We start from the raw sequence: 19,700 nt of genomic DNA on the forward strand, positions 1-19,700 counted from the left end.
CGTTTTTTCACGAAATTAGAAGTGAAAAAACGTTGCCTTGGTTTTTCTCCAGCGTCGTGAGGTTTATTTTCCAGTTTCTTGAGTTCCTTTTGCCTATTTGAAATTGAAAATCATGGGAGAATTCCGACTTTTAGCGGAGATATGAATTTCTACTTATAACATCCGATATCATGATAAATACTCGTTTTTTCACGAAATTGGAAGTGAAAACACGTTGTCTTGGCGTCTCTCGAAAGCAATGAGAAATTTCTCCCTGTTTCTTCAGTTTCTTTTGCCTATTTGGAACTGAAGATCATGGTGGAAGGTCGATTTTTAGCGGAGACATGAATTCCGCCTTATAACATACAATTTCATGATACAAACTCGTTTTTTCACGAAATTGGAAGTGAAAAAACGTTGCCTTGGTTTCTCTCCAGGATCGTGAGGTTTTTTTCCCGTTTCTTGAGTTCCTTTTACCTATTTGAAATTGAAAATCATGGGAGAATCCCAACTTTATGAATTTCTGCTAATAACATCCGATATCATGATAAATACTCGTTTTTTCACGAAATTGGAAGTGAAAACACGTTGCCTTGGCGTCTCTCGAGGGCAATGAGAAATATCTCCCTGTTTCTTCAGTTTCTTTTGCCTATTTGGAACTGAAGATCATGGTGGAAGGTCGATTTTCAGCGGAGACATGAATTTCGCCTTATAACATACAATTTCATGATAAAAAATCGTTTTTTCACGAAATTGGAAGTGAAAAAACGTTGCCTTGGTTTCTCTCCAGGGTCGTGAGGTTTTTTTTTCCGTTTCTTGAGTTCTTTTTGCCTTTTTGAAATTGAAAATCATGGGAGAATCCAGACTTTTAGCGGAGATATGAATTTCTGCTTATAACATCCAGTATCATGATAAAAACTCGTTATTTCACGAAATTGTAAGTGAAAACACGTTGCCTTGGCGTCTCTCGAGGGCAATGAGAAATTTCTCCCTGTTTCTTCAGTTTCTTTTGCCTATTTGGAACTGAAGATCATGGTGGAAGGTCGATTTTCAGCGGAGACATGAATTTCGCCTTATAACATACAATTTCATGATAAAAACTCGTTTTTTCACGAAATTGGAAGTGAAAAAACGTTGCCTTGGTTTCTCTCCAGAGTCGTGAGTTTTTATTCCCGTTTCTTGAGTTCTTTTTGCCTTTTTGAAATTGAAAATCATGGGAGAATCCAGACTTTTAGCGGAGATATGAATTTCTGCTTATAATATCCAATATCATGATAAAAACTCGTTATTTCACGAAATTGGAAGTTCAAACACGTTGCCTTGGCATCTCTCGATTGCAATGAGAAATTTTTCCCTATTTCTTCAGTTTCTTTTGCCTATTTGGAATTGAAAATCATGGCAGAATGTCGATTTTCAGCGGAGACATGAATTTCGCCTTATAACATACAATTTCATGATAATAACTCGTTTTTTCACGAAATTGGAAGTGAAAAAACGTTGCCTTGGTTTCTCTCCAGGGTCGTGAGTTTTTTTTACCGTTTCTTGAGTTCCTTTCGCCTTTTTGAAATTGAAAATCATGGGAGAATCCAGACTTTTAGCGGAGATATGAATTTCTGCTTATAACATCCAATATCATGATAAAAACTCGTTATTTCACGAAATTGTAAGTGAAAACACGTTGCCTTGGCGCCTCTCGAGGGCAATGAGAAATTTCTCCCTGTTTCTTCAGTTTCTTTTGCCTATTTGGAACTGAAGATCATGGTGGAAGGTCGATTTTCAGCGGAGACATGAATTCCGCCTTATAACATACAATTTCATGATAAAAACTCGTTTTTTCACGAAATTGGAAGTGAAAAAACGTTGCCTTGGTTTCTCTCCAGAGTCGTGAGTTTTTATTCCCGTTTCTTGAGTTCTTTTTGCCTTTTTGAAATTGAAAATCATGGGAGAATCCAGACTTTTAGCGGAGATATGAATTTCTGCTTATAATATCCAATATCATGATAAAAACTCGTTATTTCACGAAATTGGAAGTTCAAACACGTTGCCTTGGCATCTCTCGATTGCAATGAGAAATTTTTCCCTATTTCTTCAGTTTCTTTTGCCTATTTGGAATTGAAAATCATGGCAGAATGTCGATTTTCAGCGGAGACATGAATTTCGCCTTATAACATACAATTTCATGATAATAACTCGTTTTTTCACGAAATTGGAAGTGAAAAAACGTTGCCTTGGTTTCTCTCCAGGGTCGTGAGTTTTTTTTACCGTTTCTTGAGTTCCTTTCGCCTTTTTGAAATTGAAAATCATGGGAGAATCCAGACTTTTAGCGGAGATATGAATTTCTGCTTATAACATCCAATATCATGATAAAAACTCGTTATTTCACGAAATTGTAAGTGAAAACACGTTCCCTTGGCGCCTCTCGAGGGCAATGAGAAATTTCTCCCTGTTTCTTCAGTTTCTTTTGCCTATTTGGAACTGAAGATCATGATGGAAGGTCGATTTTCAGCGGAGACATGAATTTCGCCTTATAACATACAATTTCATGATAAAAACTCGTTTTTTCACGAAATTGGAAGTAAAAAAACGTTGCCTTGGTTTCTCTCCAGAGTCGTGAGTTTTTATTCCCGTTTCTTGAGTTCTTTTTGCCTTTTTGAAATTGAAAATCATGGGAGAATCGAGACTTTTAGCGGAGATATGAATTTCTGCTTATAACATCCAATATCATGATAAAAACTCGTTATTTCACGAAATTGGAAGTGAAAACACGTTGCCTTGGCATCTCTCGATTGCAATGAGAAATTTTTCCCTATTTCTTCAGTTTCTTTTGCCTATTTGGAATTGAAAATCATGGCAGAATGTCGATTTTCAGCGGAGACATGAATTTCGCCTTATAACATACAATTTCATGATAAAAACTCGTTTTTTCACGAAATTGGAAGTGAAAAAACGTTGCCTTGGTTTCTCTCCAGGGTCGTGAGGTTTTTTTTCCCGTTTCTTGAGTTCTTTTTGCCTTTTTGAAATTGAAAATCATGGGAGAATCCAGACTTTTAGCGGAGATATGAATTTCTGCTTATAACATCCAGTATCATGATAAAAACTCGTTATTTCACGAAATTGTAAGTGAAAACACGTTGCCTTGGCGTCTCTCGAGGGCAATGAGAAATTTCTCCCTGTTTCTTCAGTTTCTTTTGCCTATTTGGAACTGAAGATCATGGTGGAAGGTCGATTTTCGGCGGAGACATGAATTTCGCCTTATAACATACAATTTCATGATAAACACTCGTTTTTTCACGAAATTAGAAGTGAAAAAACGTTGCCTTGGTTTTTCTCCAGCGTCGTGAGGTTTATTTTCCAGTTTCTTGAGTTCCTTTTGCCTATTTGAAATTGAAAATCATGGGAGAATTCCGGGTTTTAGCGGAGATATGAATTTCTACTTATAACATCCGATATCATGATAAATACTCGTTTTTTCACGAAATTGGAAGTGAAAACACGTTGTCTTGGCGTCTCTCGAAAGCAATGAGAAATTTCTCCCTGTTTCTTCAGTTTCTTTTGCCTATTTGGAACTGAAGATCATGGTGGAAGGTCGATTTTCAGCGGAGACATGAATTTCGCCTTATAACATACAATTTCATGATAAAAACTCGTTTTTTCACGAAATTGGAAGTGAAAAAACGTTGCCTTGGCGTCTCTCGAGGGCAATGAGAAATTTCTCCCTGTTTCTTCAGTTTCTTTTGCCTATTTGGAACTGAAGATCATGGTGGAAGGTCGATTTTCGGCGGAGACATGAATTTCGCCTTATAACATACAATTTCATGATAAAAACTCGTTTTTTCACGAAATTAGAAGTGAAAAAACGTTGCCTTGGTTTCTCTCCAGGGTCGTGAGGTTTTTTTTCCCGTTTCTTGAGTTCTTTTTGCCTTTTTGAAATTGAAAATCATGGGAGAATCCAGACTTTTAGCGGAGATATGAATTTCTGCTTATAACATCCAGTATCATGATAAAAACTCGTTATTTCACGAAATTGTACGTGAAAACACGTTGCCTTGGCGTCTCTCGAGGGCAATGAGAAATTTCTCCCTGTTTCTTCAGTTTCTTTTGCCTATTTGGAACTGAAGATCATGGTGGAAGGTCGATTTTCGGCGGAGACATGAATTTCGCCTTATAACATACAATTTCATGATAAAAACTCGTTTTTTCACGAAATTAGAAGTGAAAAAACGTTGCCTTGGTTTTTCTCCAGCGTCGTGAGGTTTATTTTCCAGTTTCTTGAGTTCCTTTTGCCTATTTGAAATTGAAAATCATGGGAGAATTCCGACTTTTAGCGGAGATATGAATTTCTACTTATAACATCCGATATCATGATAAATACTCGTTTTTTCACGAAATTGGAAGTGAAAACACGTTGTCTTGGCGTCTCTCGAAAGCAATGAGAAATTTCTCCCTGTTTCTTCAGTTTCTTTTGCCTATTTGGAACTGAAGATCATGGTGGAAGGTCGATTTTCAGCGGAGACATGAATTTCGCCTTATAACATACAATTTCATGATAAAAACTCGTTTTTTCACGAAATTGGAAGTGAAAAAACGTTGCCTTGGTTTCTCTCCAGGGTCGTGAGGTTTTTTTTCCCGTTTCTTGAGTTCTTTTTGCCTTTTTGAAATTGAAAATCATGGGAGAATCCAGACTTTTAGCGGAGATATGAATTTCTGCTTATAACATCCAGTATCATGATAAAAACTCGTTATTTCACGAAATTGTAAGTGAAAACACGTTGCCTTGGCGTCTCTCGAGGGCAATGAGAAATTTCTCCCTGTTTCTTCAGTTTCTTTTGCCTATTTGGAACTGAAGATCATGGTGGAAGGTCGATTTTCGGCGGAGACATGAATTTCGCCTTATAACATACTATTTCATGATAAAAACTCGTTTTTTCACGAAATTGGAAGTGAAAAAACGTTGCCTTGGTTTCTCTCCAGGATCGTGAGGTTTTTTTCCCGTTTCTTGAGTTCCTTTTACCTATTTGAAATTGAAAATCATGGGAGAATCCCAACTTTTAGCGGAGATATGAATTTCTGCTTATAACATCCAATATCATGATAAAAACTCGTTATTTCACGAAATTGTAAGTGAAAACACGTTGCCTTGGCGTCTCTCGAGGGCAATGAGAAATTTCTCCCTGTTTCTTCAGTTTCTTTTGCCTATTTGGAACTGAAGATCATGGTGGAAGGTCGATTTTCAGCGGAGACATGAATTCCGCCTTATAACATACAATTTCATGATAAAAACTCGTTTTTTCACGAAATTGGAAGTGAAAAAACGTTGCCTTGGTTTCTCTCCAGGATCGTGAGGTTTTTTTCCCGTTTCTTGAGTTCCTTTTACCTATTTGAAATTGAAAATCATGGGAGAATCCCAACTTTTAGCGGAGATATGAATTTCTGCTTATAACATCCAATATCATGATAAAAACTCGTTATTTCACGAAATTGTAAGTGAAATACGTTGCCTTGGCGTCTCTTGAGGGCAATGAGAAATTTCTCCCTGTTTCTTCAGTTTCTTTTGCCTATTTGGAACTGAAGATCATGGTGGAAGGTCGATTTTCAGCGGAGACATGAATTTCGCCTTATAACATACAATTTCATGATAAAAACTCGTTTTTTCACGAAATTGGAAGTGAAAAAACGTTGCCTTGGTTTCTCTCCAGAGTCGTGAGTTTTTATTCCCGTTTCTTGAGTTCTTTTTGCCTTTTTGAAATTGAAAATCATGGGAGAATCGAGACTTTTAGCGGAGATATGAATTTCTGCTTATAACATCCAATATCATGATAAAAACTCGTTATTTCACGAAATTGGAAGTTCAAACACGTTGCCTTGGCGTCTCTCGATTGCAATGAGAAATTTTTCCCTATTTCTTCAGTTTCTTTTGCCTATTTGGAATCGAAAATCATGGCAGAATGTCGATTTTCAGCGGAGACATGAATTTCGCCTTATAACATACAATTTCATGATAAAAACTCGTTTTTTCACGAAATTGGAAGTGAAAAAACGTTGCCTTGGTTTCTCTCCAGGGTCGTGAGTTTTTTTTACCGTTTCTTGAGTTCCTTTTGCCTTTTTGAAATTGAAAATCATGGGAGAATCCAGACTTTTAGCGGAGATATGAATTTCTGCTTATAACTTCCAATATCATGATAAAAACTCGTTATTTCACGAAATTGTAAGTGAAAACACGTTGCCTTGGCGTCTCTCGAGGGCAATGAGAAATTTCTCCCTGTTTCTTCAGTTTCTTTTGCCTATTTGGAACTGAAGATCATGGTGGAAGGTCGATTTTCGGCGGAGACATGAATTTCGCCTTATAACATACAATTTCATGATAAAAACTCGTTTTTTCACGAAATTAGAAGTGAAAAAACGTTGCCTTGGTTTTTCTCCAGGGTCGTGAGCTTTATTTTCCAGTTTCTTGAGTTCCTTTTGCCTATTTGAAATTGAAAATCATGGGAGAATCCCGACTTTTAGCGGAGATATGAATTTCTACTTATAACATCCGATATCATGATAAATACTCGTTTTTTCACGAAATTGGAAGTGAAAACACGTTGCCTTGGCGTCTCTCGAGGGCAATGAGAAATTTCTCCCTGTTTCTTCAGTTTCTTTTGCCTATTTGGAACTGAAGATCATGGTGGAAGGTCGATTTTCAGCGGAGACATGAATTTCGCCTTATAACATACAATTTCATGATAAAAACTCGTTTTTTCACGAAATTGGAAGTGAAAAAACGTTGCCTTGGTTTCTCTCCAGGGTCGTGAGGTTTTTTTCCCATTTCTTGTGTTCCTTTTGCCTATTTGAAATTGAAAATCATGGGAGAATCCCAACTTTATGAATTTCTGCTTATAACATCCGATATCATGATAAATACTCGTTTTTTCACGAAATTGGAAGTGAAAACACGTTGTCTTGGCGTCTCTCGAAAGCAATGAGAAATTTCTCCCTGTTTCTTCAGTTTCTTTTGCCTATTTGGAACTGAAGATCATGGTGGAAGGTCGATTTTCAGCGGAGACATGAATTTCGCCTTATAACATACAATTTCATGATAAAAACTCGTTTTTTCACGAAATTGGAAGTGAAAAAACGTTGCCTTGGTTTCTCTCCAGGGTCGTGAGGTTTTTTTTCCCGTTTCTTGAGTTCTTTTTGCCTTTTTGAAATTGAAAATCATGGGAGAATCCAGACTTTTAGCGGAGATATGAATTTCTGCTTATAACATCCAGTATCATGATAAAAACTCGTTATTTCACGAAATTGGAAGTTCAAACACGTTGCCTTGGCATCTCTCGATTGCAATGAGAAATTTTTCCCTATTTCTTCAGTTTCTTTTGCCTATTTGGAATTGAAAATCTAGGCAGAATGTCGATTTTCAGCGGAGACATGAATTTCGCCTTATAACATACAATTTCATGATAAAAACTCGTTTTTTCACGAAATTGGAAGTGAAAAAACGTTGCCTTGGTTTCTCTCCAGGGTCGTGAGGTTTTTTTTCCCGTTTCTTGAGTTCTTTTTGCCTTTTTGAAATTGAAAATCATGGGAGAATCCAGACTTTTAGCGGAGATATGAATTTCTGCTTATAACATCCAGTATCATGATAAAAACTCGTTATTTCACGAAATTGTAAGTGAAAACACGTTGCCTTGGCGTCTCTCGAGGGCAATGAGAAATTTCTCCCTGTTTCTTCAGTTTCTTTTGCCTATTTGGAACTGAAGATCATGGTGGAAGGTCGATTTTCGGCGGAGACATGAATTTCGCCTTATAACATACAATTTCATGATAAAAACTCGTTTTTTCACGAAATTAGAAGTGAAAAAACGTTGCCTTGGTTTTTCTCCAGCGTCGTGAGGTTTATTTTCCAGTTTCTTGAGTTCCTTTTGCCTATTTGAAATTGAAAATCATGGGAGAATTCCGACTTTTAGCGGAGATATGAATTTCTACTTATAACATCCGATATCATGATAAATACTCGTTTTTTCACGAAATTGGAAGTGAAAACACGTTGTCTTGGCGTCTCTCGAAAGCAATGAGAAATTTCTCCCTGTTTCTTCAGTTTCTTTTGCCTATTTGGAACTGAAGATCATGGTGGAAGGTCGATTTTTAGCGGAGACATGAATTCCGCCTTATAACATACAATTTCATGATAAAAACTCGTTTTTTCACGAAATTGGAAGTGAAAAAACGTTGCCTTGGTTTCTCTCCAGGGTCGTGAGGTTTTTTTTTCCGTTTCTTGAGTTCTTTTTGCCTTTTTGAAATTGAAAATCATGGGAGAATCCAGACTTTTAGCGGAGATATGAATTTCTGCTTATAACATCCAGTATCATGATAAAAACTCGTTATTTCACGAAATTGTAAGTGAAAACACGTTGCCTTGGCGTCTCTCGAGGGCAATGAGAAATTTCTCCCTGTTTCTTCAGTTTCTTTTGCCTATTTGGAACTGAAGATCATGGTGGAAGGTCGATTTTCAGCGGAGACATGAATTTCGCCTTATAACATACAATTTCATGATAAAAACTCGTTTTTTCACGAAATTGGAAGTGAAAAAACGTTGCCTTGGTTTCTCTCCAGGGTCGTGAGGTTTTTTTCCCATTTCTTGTGTTCCTTTTGCCTATTTGAAATTGAAAATCATGGGAGAATCCCAACTTTATGAATTTCTGCTTATAACATCCGATATCATGATAAATACTCGTTTTTTCACGAAATTGGAAGTGAAAACACGTTGCCTTGGCGTCTCTCGAGGGCAATGAGAAATTTCTCCCTGTTTCTTCAGTTTCTTTTGCCTATTTGGAACTGAAGATCATGGTGGAAGGTCGATTTTCAGCGGAGACATGAATTCCGCCTTATAACATACAATTTCATGATAAAAACTCGTTTTTTCACGAAATTGGAAGTGAAAAAACGTTGCCTTGGTTTCTCTCCAGGATCGTGAGGTTTTTTTCCCGTTTCTTGAGTTCCTTTTACCTATTTGAAATTGAAAATCATGGGAGAATCCCAACTTTTAGCGGAGATATGAATTTCTGCTTATAACATCCAATATCATGATAAAAACTCGTTATTTCACGAAATTGTAAGTGAAAACACGTTGCCTTGGCCTCTCTCGAGGGCAATGAGAAATTTCTCCCTGTTTCTTCAGTTTCTTTTGCCTATTTGGAACTGAAGATCATGATGGAAGGTCGATTTTCAGCGGAGACATGAATTTCGCCTTATAACATACAATTTCATGATAAAAACTCGTTTTTTCACGAAATTGGAAGTGAAAAAACGTTGCCTTGGTTTCTCTCCAGAGTCGTGAGTTTTTATTCCCGTTTCTTGAGTTCTTTTTGCCTTTTTGAAATTGAAAATCATGGGAGAATCGAGACTTTTAGCGGAGATATGAATTTCTGCTTATAACATCCAATATCATGATAAAAACTCGTTATTTCACGAAATTGTAAGTGAAAACACGTTGCCTTGGCATCTCTCGATTGCAATGAGAAATTTTTCCCTATTTCTTCAGTTTCTTTTGCCTATTTGGAATTGAAAATCATGGCAGAATGTCGATTTTCAGCGGAGACATGAATTTCGCCTTATAACATACAATTTCATGATAAAAACTCGTTTTTTCACGAAATTGGAAGTGAAAAAACGTTGCCTTGGTTTCTCTCCAGGGTCGTGAGTTTTTTTTACCGTTTCTTGAGTTCCTTTCGCCTTTTTGAAATTGAAAATCATGGGAGAATCCAGACTTTTAGCGGAGATATGAATTTCTGCTTATAACATCCAGTATCATGATAAAAACTCGTTATTTCACGAAATTGTAAGTGAAAACACGTTGACTTGGCGCCTCTCGAGGGCAATGAGAAATTTCTCCCTGTTTCTTCAGTTTCTTTTGCCTATTTGGAACTGAAGATCATGGTGGAAGGTCGATTTTCAGCGGAGACATGAATTCCGCCTTATAACATACAATTTCATGATAAAAACTCGTTTTTTCACGAAATTGGAAGTGAAAAAACGTTGCCTTGGTTTCTCTCCAGGATCGTGAGGTTTTTTTCCCGTTTCTTGAGTTCCTTTTACCTATTTGAAATTGAAAATCATGGGAGAATCCCAACTTTTAGCGGAGATATGAATTTCTGCTTATAACATCCAATATCATGATAAAAACTCGTTATTTCACGAAATTGGAAGTGAAAAAACGTTGCCTTGGTTTCTCTCTAGGGTCGTGAGGTTTTTTTTTCCGTTTCTTGAGTTCTTTTTGCCTTTTTGAAATTGAAAATCATGGGAGAATCCAGACTTTTAGCGGAGATATGAATTTCTGCTTATAACATCCAGTATCATGATAAAAACTCGTTATTTCACGAAATTGTAAGTGAAAACACGTTGCCTTGGCGTCTCTCGAGGGCAATGAGAAATTTCTCCCTGTTTCTTCAGTTTCTTTTGCCTATTTGGAACTGAAGATCATGGTGGAAGGTCGATTTTCAGCGGAGACATGAATTTCGCCTTATAACATACAATTTCATGATAAAAACTCGTTTTTTCACGAAATTGGAAGTGAAAAAACGTTGCCTTGGTTTCTCTCCAGGGTCGTGAGGTTTTTTTCCCATTTCTTGTGTTCCTTTTGCCTATTTGAAATTGAAAATCATGGGAGAATCCCAACTTTATGAATTTCTGCTTATAACATCCGATATCATGATAAATACTCGTTTTTTCACGAAATTGGAAGTGAAAACACGTTGCCTTGGCGTCTCTCGAGGGCAATGAGAAATTTCTCCCTGTTTCTTCAGTTTCTTTTGCCTATTTGGAACTGAAGATCATGGTGGAAGGTCGATTTTCAGCGGAGACATGAATTTCGCCTTATAACATACAATTTCATGATAAAAACTCGTTTTTTCACGAAATTGGAAGTGAAAAAACGTTGCCTTGGTTTCTCTCCAGAGTCGTGAGTTTTTATTCCCGTTTCTTGAGTTCTTTTTGCCTTTTTGAAATTGAAAATCATGGGAGAATCCAGACTTTTAGCGGAGATATGAATTTCTGCTTATAATATCCAATATCATGATAAAAACTCGTTATTTCACGAAATTGGAAGTTCAAACACGTTGCCTTGGCATCTCTCGATTGCAATGAGAAATTTTTCCCTATTTCTTCAGTTTCTTTTGCCTATTTGGAATTGAAAATCATGGCAGAATGTCGATTTTCAGCGGAGACATGAATTTCGCCTTATAACATACAATTTCATGATAATAACTCGTTTTTTCACGAAATTGGAAGTGAAAAAACGTTGCCTTGGTTTCTCTCCAGGGTCGTGAGTTTTTTTTACCGTTTCTTGAGTTCCTTTCGCCTTTTTGAAATTGAAAATCATGGGAGAATCCAGACTTTTAGCGGAGATATGAATTTCTGCTTATAACATCCAATATCATGATAAAAACTCGTTATTTCACGAAATTGTAAGTGAAAACACGTTGCCTTGGCGCCTCTCGAGGGCAATGAGAAATTTCTCCCTGTTTCTTCAGTTTCTTTTGCCTATTTGGAACTGAAGATCATGGTGGAAGGTCGATTTTCAGCGGAGACATGAATTCCGCCTTATAACATACAATTTCATGATAAAAACTCGTTTTTTCACGAAATTGGAAGTGAAAAAACGTTGCCTTGGTTTCTCTCCAGGATCGTGAGGTTTTTTTCCCGTTTCTTGAGTTCCTTTTACCTATTTGAAATTGAAAATCATGGGAGAATCCCAACTTTTAGCGGAGATATGAATTTCTGCTTATAACATCCAATATCATGATAAAAACTCGTTATTTCACGAAATTGTAAGTGAAAACACGTTGCCTTGGCCTCTCTCGAGGGCAATGAGAAATTTCTCCCTGTTTCTTCAGTTTCTTTTGCCTATTTGGAACTGAAGATCATGATGGAAGGTCGATTTTCAGCGGAGACATGAATTTCGCCTTATAACATACAATTTCATGATAAAAACTCGTTTTTTCACGAAATTGGAAGTGAAAAAACGTTGCCTTGGTTTCTCTCCAGAGTCGTGAGTTTTTATTCCCGTTTCTTGAGTTCTTTTTGCCTTTTTGAAATTGAAAATCATGGGAGAATCGAGACTTTTAGCGGAGATATGAATTTCTGCTTATAACATCCAATATCATGATAAAAACTCGTTATTTCACGAAATTGTAAGTGAAAACACGTTGCCTTGGCATCTCTCGATTGCAATGAGAAATTTTTCCCTATTTCTTCAGTTTCTTTTGCCTATTTGGAATTGAAAATCATGGCAGAATGTCGATTTTCAGCGGAGACATGAATTTCGCCTTATAACATACAATTTCATGATAAAAACTCGTTTTTTCACGAAATTGGAAGTGAAAAAACGTTGCCTTGGTTTCTCTCCAGGGTCGTGAGTTTTTTTTACCGTTTCTTGAGTTCCTTTCGCCTTTTTGAAATTGAAAATCATGGGAGAATCCAGACTTTTAGCGGAGATATGAATTTCTGCTTATAACATCCAGTATCATGATAAAAACTCGTTATTTCACGAAATTGTAAGTGAAAACACGTTGACTTGGCGCCTCTCGAGGGCAATGAGAAATTTCTCCCTGTTTCTTCAGTTTCTTTTGCCTATTTGGAACTGAAGATCATGGTGGAAGGTCGATTTTCAGCGGAGACATGAATTCCGCCTTATAACATACAATTTCATGATAAAAACTCGTTTTTTCACGAAATTGGAAGTGAAAAAACGTTGCCTTGGTTTCTCTCCAGGATCGTGAGGTTTTTTTCCCGTTTCTTGAGTTCCTTTTACCTATTTGAAATTGAAAATCATGGGAGAATCCCAACTTTTAGCGGAGATATGAATTTCTGCTTATAACATCCAATATCATGATAAAAACTCGTTATTTCACGAAATTGTAAGTGAAAACACGTTGCCTTGGCGTCTCTCGAGGGCAATGAGAAATTTCTCCCTGTTTCTTCAGTTTCTTTTGCCTATTTGGAACTGAAGATCATGGTGGAAGGTCGATTTTCGGCCGAGACATGAATTTCGCCTTATAACATACAATTTCATGATAAAAACTCGTTTTTTCACGAAATTGGAAGTGAAAAAACGTTGCCTTGGTTTCTCTCCAGAGTCGTGAGTTTTTATTCCCGTTTCTTGAGTTCTTTTTGCCTTTTTGAAATTGAAAATCATGGGAGAATCGAGACTTTTAGCGGAGATATGAATTTCTGCTTATAACATCCAATATCATGATAAAAACTCGTTATTTCACGAAATTGGAAGTTCAAACACGTTGCCTTAGCATCTCTCGATTGCAATGAGAAATTTTTCCCTATTTCTTCAGTTTCTTTTGCCTATTTGGAATTGAAAATCATGGCAGAATGTCGATTTTCAGCGGAGACATGAATTTCGCCTTATAACATACAATTTCATGATAAAAACTCGTTTTTTCTCGAAATTGGAAGTGAAAAAACGTTGCCTTGGTTTCTCTCCAGGGACGTGAGTTTTTTTACCGTTTCTTGAGTTCCTTTCGCCTTTTTGAAATTGAAAATCATGGGAGAATCCAGACTTTTAGCGGAGATATGAATTTCTGCTTATAACATCCAATATCATGATAAAAACTCGTTATTTCACGAAATTGGAAGTTCAAACACCGTTGCCTTGGCATCTCTCGATTGCAATGAGAAATTTTTCCCTATTTCTTCAGTTTCTTTTGCCTATTTGGAATTGAAAATCATGGGAGAATGTCGATTTTCAGCGGAGACATGAATTTCGCCTTATCAAGAGACTCGGTAGAGTCTCGGGACAAGTACATTGACAGCCCTGTCGTCTGCTGGCCTGAGGCTCTCGCCGAGTATACTTTCTCTGAATAAAACGATTCGCGGTGGTGGGGGTAAAATTGACAAGTTATTTTCTTGAATTACAAACCTCATAAGTCGTCTGAGGCTTTGAAAATTGAACTGGAGACTGATGACGAAATTCTCTTTCGATTGCGCCCAAAACCAGTATGATCGGTGGCGTAATTGCTGAGAAAAAACTTTGCACAGGCTCAAGATTATGCAAAAGTTACTAACACATTTATGGATTTACCTTGTCTGTATAGAACACCATCAAAGGCCTCTTGATGCCAGCTATAACCCATTTCTATGGATATGGAAGCCTCGTACCCCGGCGACAAAAGTAGCGAGTTGCGATTGGTCACAACACTCGCTGTACCGATCCAGCGGAATAAAGTTCTTGATTGCCTATGTCTATATATATATATATATATAATACCATATGTCAGTTTTGATGGTAATAAAAAAACGGAGTTTCGATGTTCGGCAGTGCGGGATTAATAAAAAAAAACTATTATTATTTATTTAATGGAATACATATATGAAGTTCAGCGAGCATATGCAATTCAGAACCCTTAGTCATAAAAAAATTGCTTAGGACGCAAGGTAAATGCTTATATATAAAAAACCATCTGTTAGTTTTTGATGGTATAAACAAACGGAATTTCGATGTAACGAAGTGCGGGATTAATGAAAAAAACGTTTATCATTTTATGGATCATTTAATGGAATGTATATAAAATTCAGCTAGCATATGCAATTCAGAACCCTTGCCCATAATAAATTGTTTATAACGCAAGGAAAAAGCGTACGATCACGTCGGATGAGACCCGCTCAGAAACGATCTATCTACAGTCCGATGTTCGTTGGCAGGTTTACGATTTTTCGCATCATTCCGACAAGAAATATTTTAAGTGCTATTGCAATACGCTCAAATGGATCTACGGCGATTTTCGGATCCTCAGTGATTTTTGATTGGTATGGAGATTTGGACGACTACAGGACAAGTTCTCGCTGATTCACTACGTATTGAATGAAACTATACAAGGTATGTTATGTAGTATTTAAACAAAAAATTCAACAGCATAAACATCAGTTCCTTACTGAGGGTTGATTATTTATTTAGCGAAGCCAATAATAATAGATCTGAATCATTGTAATGTATTGGACTAATTCATATTTTGTATTTTCACATAGCCTCTGATGAGAAGAGTTTTCTCAAATCCTCCCCTTGATGCTCAGATATTAGGAAGAATATCTGGAAGCTCAGGCAGGAGAAAGTCTGTTCTTAGGTCAAAATCTCGTATACAAGGAAAGTAGTGAATCTGTCAAAGCTACAGTAGCGATGTGTATGGATTTTTCATTGACCGTGGACATGCCTCTAAACGTTTTGGAAGTGACCGCACTGTTCAAATACTTCAGTAAACTTAGACTTCTTATGAAGCTACTGTCAGGATTCATCGTCGAGATCGATATTCCCATTTTGTCTACGGTTACCGCCAGAATAACCTTTCATGAATTTGCATTTGGAAATGACAAATTTGAAACTCTTACAAGTGCTCTTGGGTTACTTTAAAGATTCAATCAGGTAAGACAACATATAAGTGAATGTAATTTACTCCTTAGTTTTCATCATTTCAATTAATTTGATTTTACACAGAATATTGTTTCTATAATATTTTCTATATTTTGTATTTGTCGCATAGCCTCCGATGAGAAGAGTTTCCACAAATCCTTCCCTTGATACTCAGATATCAGGAAGTATGTCTGGAAGCTCAGGCAGGAGAAAGTCCATTCTTAGGTCAAAATCTTGTATACAAGGAAAGTAGTGAATCTATCAAAGCGACAGTAGCGATGTATATGGATTTTTCATTGACCGTGGACATGCTTCTAAATGTTTTGGAAGTGACCGCACTGTTCAAACACTTCAGTAAACTTAGACATCTTATGAAGCTACTGCCAGGATTCACCGTCGAGATCGATATTCCTATTTTGTCTACCACCAGAATAACCTTTCAAGAATTTGCATTTGGAAATGACAAATTCGAAACTCTTGGATTACCTTAAAGATTCAATCATGTAAGACAACATATAACTGAATGTAATTTACTCCTTAGTTTTAATTAAACTTCAATTAATCTGATTTTCTCGAAAAATTTTGGATGCGAAATTATTATTATTTTCTATAATGGAATTGAAATGAAAAATTATTCAAATACAAAAAAAAAATAATCATAACTGTTTGTGGGATAGTAAACTATTGGCTTATTTTTATTGAACGTTTGCACACAAGCGCTACTACAACCTTCAATAAATTCAAGGGGAAACGTGTTCTCAACCAAGGTGTTGATTTTTCCGACAGAATTTCAAGAACTATAATTCTGGTTAAGAACTATAATTTTATTTTATGGGAGTTCTAAGCATAATAACAACTTTGCTCTACTCAAATTTTATATTGGACGTTTAAAAATAATAGGAATTATTTTTTCGCTATTGTCATGAAAATTACGTTTATTGAAAAACAGTTTTGGAGACTGGGAGTTGCCAGGTGAGGGAGAGCAAGAAACACCGATTCAAAAATCTGAGACTTTTTGCAGTTTGAGCTGAAAGATCGTTTCGAAGAAATTAATAGACTCAAAGAAACAGCGAACGATGAGGCAGAACAAAAAAGTATGGCAGAAATTCTGTCCCAGGTCGAGATAATGGGGAAAAAAATTGAATTTCCTGAAATTGCAAGAAACCTTAGCAGCAATCTGGTCGCGACTTTCGCTGATCCTCAAGGTGCCAGCTTAAAGTGAGTGAAGATCCATTCAATTATTAAACATTCACTGGAGTTTTCTTTTCCAAAGACAGTTCTAAACGAAAAGTGACTAGAATTATTTGAATAACAAAAAACCATTGAATTTGTAAAGATCATAGCGATTCCCAAATTGCAAATTTATTAATATTCCTTGTAAAACAATCCACAAATAACTTTGGAACATGTTAAAATTCGAGAATTTAAGAACGACCGACTTTTATTTTGTTTTAGACAATTGACGTTGCAGATTCAGCTATTCAAACAAACGGGTTCGACTAAAGTTGGAGAGGAAAAAACGGCATTTACTGAAGTGGATAAAATTCGCAAACGAAGTCTGGAGTATTAAAAACGCATAACTTGGAAAATTGTCTCAAACTATGAAGACCCAGGAAATCGTCGAGGTGGTTCAGCAATTGAGCGCAAAATCGGCTTTACTCAACAGCATTCAGATCATAGCAATGGCGAGTAGCCTCTCGATGCTTCTTCATCGAATGAACAAATTAGCACAGAAAAAATCGGCCGCTCAACAGGACACAGAAAGAGAACGAAAAATTGAGATGTACGAAATCATGAAAAAAAAACGAAGCTTCCTCGATCATTGTACCTCAAACGGTCAATCGCATGTTGGCTCTTAGCTCTTTCCATCAGCAAGGTAAAATTCACCAAAATATTTCTCAGTATTTTGTCATCGAGTTAACATTTCCGCGACACACGAGATTGGTGTGATCCCAATTTTCAAAATGAAGCAAATTTTTCAACTGCAGACTAATTTCAAAGCACTAAAATGTTTTATTTTTTCTTTTCATATGGTCGGAAATACGTTACTGGCACAACTAGAGCTCCTACTACAAACCGACATAACCAATGGACTGGACAGCAACAAAGACTTGCTTAAAGGAATTTAAGAAAGTTTTGCCTCGAATTTGGAATCAATACGCAACAATATAGCATATTTGGATAAGAGAATAAAACAATTGAACAAACGATCATTTGCACTAATACTTTTGAGTTAGAGTAATTTAAGAAACGCATTTTGATTTGTCATTAATAAAACAAAAATTGTCGGCTTATTATTTATGATGCTTTTTTTATGTTGAGGTGTTGATAAATATTGATGAAAACTTAAAATAAATGGTAGTCACGTCGTCGTTTTTTTTTAAATGTTTATTTTTTGTCGCCTAGAAACGGAGTTTCTAGAAGAGCCATTTGTTCTTGCTAGATTTGTACCTGTAATCAGAAAATGATAATTTTTTTTTTTAATCGCTCTTAAACATTAAGCGCTTAATAATATTTTAAAGTTAAAGACAAAGTATCAGCTTACTTTTCTTTTAGCTTGACACGGGTCTGGAATTTAATTTTTTTTACTCTTTATCGGAACTCTCAAATCCCTTGAGGCGCCTTTGTCGAGCGGCAAATCAACCGTGTATTTCTTATTTGGCATCAAGTGATTGTAGTTCGAAATCTGAAACGTTACATTTAAATAATCTCATAAATTTATTGAAGCAAGCCATGAAAATTTTACGAGTTCATCAGATAAAATGTAAGTTTTTCGAATCAACGTATAGAAATGTTACTTTGTTATTGAACCAAGTAATCTGATTCATTGCAAATGTATTTGAAATTAATAAAGTATTCTGTTTTGATTTTATTCATGTAACTATATGAATGTGGAAGTACTTTCATCTTTTTAAAAAAATAGAAACAAAATCTTTCTCAATGTTGAAACAATTATTGCAACAGTTTTACTTAAAATCACTCCATAATATTTTCAAAAAAATAAATAATGTTAGTCGATGTACTTAATATGATATTAAAAATATATACAGAAAGTGTTGAAAAATCGAGTACACAAAAGATCTCTTTGATATTCTCTCTCGATGGTTTATTTTACAAATTTCTTTCGGCTATTTCGCTAGGGATATGAGACGTTCTATAAAGTATCAGGACCATAATTTAAAGAATTGAAGAAAAATTCAAAATGTGGGAACTTTTACTAAAAATAATTCAGGACAATGAAAAAAAGAGGAGCACAAAGTTGATTAATCATGAGTTTGACTCCCTTCTTTCAACTTTCAACGAAGTTTAAATTACGAGAAATAATTAAACATTTTTAAATCACTTTCATAACCGATATAAAATTTTTTTTTTCCAACAACTCATAAAAAGAAGAAAGTACTGAAGTCAAGAATTGATCTCTACTCTTATATTTTTTCAGTATCATGGAGTGATTCCTCTTGCCATCGTTCTCTCGTCTACATCATTTGAAAAATTTTGGTCACAGTCGCTGAATCGTTTGGGGCCGAAAACACGATGCGGGACTTGTTCTCTCTCTTTCTCTCTCTCTCTCTCTTGCGTTCTCTCTCTTTCTCTCTCTCTCTTGCGTTCTCTCTCTTACTCACTCTCTTCATATAGTTTTGCCGTATATCAGAAATGTTCATTCTTCTATGTTTCCGTCAGGTCAATAAATGTAGATGGTTTTGAGCTGATCTTTCGCTCAGGAGGACATGTTTCCGTTTCTGGTTTCCTCTCAACCAAACGAGGCCAACGTGCACCGAGGTTCTTACGGAAGCCCTTGGCAAAACCAAGTCTATCCGACTGGAGTTCGTATACAAGAGTATCCTGTAATGACAAAAAATAAATGACGAAATGTCTTTTCTAAAAAAGGAACACTTTCTTATTATTGCTTTCCCTTTCATCCATCTTGACAGTATGATAGAAATGTAATATTACATAGTTCGGCTGTGTTTTGAAATAAAAGTACACATAGTCTGCTATTAAAAGTTCATGATGCTAAATAAAAGTGCGATTCTAGAATTATGAGTCACTGTACATTTTGGAAAAATGTCGAGCTACGTATGAATGATTTTTTATTTTACTTTCTCCTTCATCTCCAATAGGTTGTTTGATAGAGTAGAACAACACATACCGATTGTACAGTAATTAAAACCTTTGATGAAGAAAAACAATAATGTTTAAATTATTGATTCCCACTCCAATAAGAGATAACATAATAAATCTAAATCCCAGCATTTATAGCAAATGAATATCTATTTTCTATTGATACTTGTAACAAGTACGACGAAATAAAGAGGAAACTATTATG

The 19,700-nt window shown here is 36.0% G+C and overlaps 2 long non-coding RNA genes across 2 annotated transcripts; both read left to right on the forward strand.

Moving 5' to 3' along the window:
• The first annotated feature begins 15,229 nt into the window (after positions 1-15,229).
• LOC122407873 (uncharacterized) lies at positions 15,230-16,407 on the forward strand. Its single transcript, XR_006260301.1, has 3 exons — positions 15,230-15,385; positions 15,504-15,876; positions 16,323-16,407. It is a non-coding gene; the product is annotated as an uncharacterized lncRNA (long non-coding RNA).
• Positions 16,408-16,506: 99 nt separating this feature from the next.
• LOC122407782 (uncharacterized) lies at positions 16,507-17,658 on the forward strand. Its single transcript, XR_006260278.1, has 3 exons — positions 16,507-16,591; positions 16,829-17,249; positions 17,435-17,658. It is a non-coding gene; the product is annotated as an uncharacterized lncRNA (long non-coding RNA).
• The last annotated feature ends 2,042 nt before the right edge of the window (positions 17,659-19,700 follow it).

Source organism: Venturia canescens, chromosome 3 (genome assembly GCF_019457755.1).
Source record: "Venturia canescens isolate UGA chromosome 3, ASM1945775v1, whole genome shotgun sequence".
Classification (NCBI taxonomy): domain Eukaryota; kingdom Metazoa; phylum Arthropoda; class Insecta; order Hymenoptera; family Ichneumonidae; genus Venturia; species Venturia canescens.